The 3,176-nt window shown below is 40.2% G+C and overlaps 1 pseudogene; it reads left to right on the top strand.

Moving 5' to 3' along the window:
* The first annotated feature begins 1,686 nt into the window (after positions 1-1,686).
* LOC100138079 (malate dehydrogenase, cytoplasmic-like) lies at positions 1,687-2,520 on the top strand (annotated as a pseudogene).
* Positions 2,521-3,176: the final 656 nt, after the last annotated feature.

The raw sequence follows: 3,176 nt of genomic DNA, 5'->3' as shown, positions 1-3,176 counted from the left end.
ATACTTTGAAAGTAGGGGATATGAATGAAGAGAATTTACATGGTGAGCAAAATGACGTGGAGAAACTACCTCAAGGTAACAATGGAGATGGGCCTTGAAAATTATAGAGTGATTAATTCACAATTTAAAGCAAGGGTCAGCAAACTCATTCTGTAAAGGGACAGATAATAAATATTTTAGGCTGTTATTCAGGCTATACTGCAACTTCTCAACTCTGCTACTATAGCTCAAAAGAACTCACAGACACTACAAAAATGAGTGTCCTTGGCTCTCCTGGGAATAAAACTTTATTTATAAAACAAATGGCAGTCTGCAAGCCATCGTTTACCTATTCCTCCTCTACAGTCAGGTTGGTTGTACTCAAACTTGGCTTCATCTGTTCCTTAATGCATGACCTTGTATAAATTACCCCAATTCTCTAACCTTCATATTTCAAAAGAAGAAAAGAAAATAATGCACCTAAATTGTCATAGTTTCTGGTTCATAATAAACTCTCAAAAGATCTTAGCCGTTATTTCTATGTGGCTATTTTTATTGTGATAATAAAATAGCTACTGATATTAAACTTTCTCCTTGATGAGTATGTGTGTGTGCATATGTGTATATACATGCTTGTATAGGTGTACATGTATACATGGAAATGTATGCTTGTGTGAGACTGATCTAACATCCACTTTCTAGATTATGAAAAGATTAAAGAGTGTGCAAATAATATTTCACCAAAAGTGAATATATTGGAGTTTTCATGGCAGAGGGGCTTTGGGTATCAAAATCACTTCACCTTCTGAGATCATCCCACTGGATCTGGAGGACCAAAAACCAACATAGATAGAGCTTCTGGGGCCCCAGAGCATTATTTTAGACAGAATAACTTAAGCTTTGGAATTCGATTGCTGCAAGAGCTACAGTAGAGGAAGACTCAATGGATACTAACGTGAAATTAATCCCGAGTTGATGTGACAACTTTGTAGAGCAAAGAACTTTGAGAGAAGGAAGCAATATGAAGGAGGAGACTCAGAATCCAGCACAGAGTCACCATGAGACTGCTGTTGAATACTCGGTGACACAGGCACGTGGTGAGACTTTTCAAAACTAGACAAAAATGGGCCGGGAGGCTGTAACGTGGACGATCCTCAAAGCTCACACAGAACTCGGAGATGTTTGAGTGCTGACCAGCCAGATTCCGGGAGTCATTTGAATACCCACAGTCTATTCTAAATCAGTCCACCAAAAAAAAAGCTTAAAAGCAAGGCTTAAGAGAATCTAGTCAAGGCAGGTGTTGAAACTGTCCACAGAGCCCCCAAACCTACCAACAGTGTTTCTAAGGGTTTCTGTCACAAAACTCTTGAAAGCAGAAGGCCCTTGACTACAAATTTTGAAACAAATCAGAGTCCTTATGACTGGAGCAGCTGGTCAAATCACATAGTCACTACTGTACGGTGTTAGAAACGGATCTGCCTTTGGTAAAGACCAGCCTATAATTTTTCTGCCGTTGGCTATTACTCTCATAATGGGTGTCTTGGATGGTGTCCTAATGGAACCGCAAGACTGGGCCCAACCCTCCTGAAAGAGGTCACTGCCGCAGATGAAAAATAAAACACAGATTGCCTCAAACACCTGGTCGTGGCCGTGCTTGTGGGCTCCACATCAAAAAAGGGATGGCATGGAGAGGAAAGATGTATTCAAAGCAAATATGAAAATCTTCAAATGCCAGGGTGCAGCCTTGAGAAACATGCCAAGAAGTCAGTTACGGTTCTCGTGGTAGGAAGTCCAGCCAATACCAATGGCCTGATTGCTCCAAGCCCATCCCCAGGGAGAACTTTGATTGCTTGACTCTTTTGGATCTTAACTGAGCTGATATGCTCTGTTAAACTCGGTGTAAAACTTGGTGTGACTTCTTTTTTTTTGTGGCTGTGCCATGGGGCATTCGGGATCTTAGTTCTCTAACCAGGGAGCAAACCCATGCCCCCTGCAGTGGAAGTGCCAGGCCCTAAACCCCAGACCACCAGGGAAGTCTCCAGTGTGACTTGCAATGGTGTGAAGAATGTCATCATCTGGGGAAACCACGCCTCACCTCAGTATCCAGATGTCAATCACGGCAAAGTGAAAGCGTACAGAAAGGAAGATGGTATTTCCGAAGCTCTGAAAGATGACAGCCGGTTCAAGGGAGGATTCCTCATGGCCGTGCAGCAGCATGGCACTGGGGTCATCAGGCCTGAAACCTACCCAGTGCGGTGTCGGCTGCAAAAGCCATCTGTGACCACCTCAGACACCACTTCAGACACGTCCGGTGTGGAACCCCAAAGGGAGAATTTGTGTCCTTTACGTGTTATCTCTTAAGGCAACTTTTACAGTATTTTGGGTGATCTGCTCATTACCTGTTATAATCAAGAACAAGACCTGCAAGGTGGTTGAAAGTCTCCCTATTAACGATTCCTCAGATGAGAGAGGACGGATCTTACTGCAAGGGAACGGGCAAAAAGAAAAGAAACTGCGTTTGCACTGCTTTCCTCTACATGACTAGATCATCATTTTGATGTCACTAAGTGCCCCAAAGCGGAAAACTCTAAAGGTTGTCTTTGACTCTAGTATCAAATAATAATAAGGCTATACTTAAATTGTGAAAACAACACATTTTAAAGATAGTGTGTTTCTTGGTATAAACTGGTAACAATTTATCATCGTGTTGTTACTGCTGCATCCTAAATAAAATATGTACTCAAAAAAAGGGAATCTAGTCAATTATTAAGTAACTTAGCTAACAGAACAAACTTTCACAGTTTAGCACTCTTTAAAAAAAAAAAATACATAAGGAAACAAAACCCAGAACTCAGCAGGCTCACACTTAAAATGCCCAGCATGCAATTAACATTTGCTAGACATGCAGAGAAGTATGAACTTGTTTCTCATACCAGATTTATAATCTGACAATAGAAACAAACTGGGAAGTGATAAACGATGGCATTAGCAAATAAGAATGATAAAAGAGCTATCTTAAACATATTCAAGTATCTAAAGGAAAATATGAATATAAAGAAGAGGAAAGAGAAGATTTTTTTTTAAAACGCCAAATATAATTTTCTAGGATTGAAAACTACAGCAACTGAAGTAGGAATTTACTAAATGTTCTTAAAAATATATTAGATACTATAAACGAAGAAAAAAATTCAGTGAAA

The sequence above is a fragment of the Bos taurus genome, chromosome 14 (genome assembly GCF_002263795.3).
Source record: "Bos taurus isolate L1 Dominette 01449 registration number 42190680 breed Hereford chromosome 14, ARS-UCD2.0, whole genome shotgun sequence".
NCBI classification, from domain to species: domain Eukaryota; kingdom Metazoa; phylum Chordata; class Mammalia; order Artiodactyla; family Bovidae; genus Bos; species Bos taurus.
The sequence above is the reverse complement of the archived record's forward strand: the minus strand, read 5'-3'. Positions and strand labels throughout refer to the sequence as shown.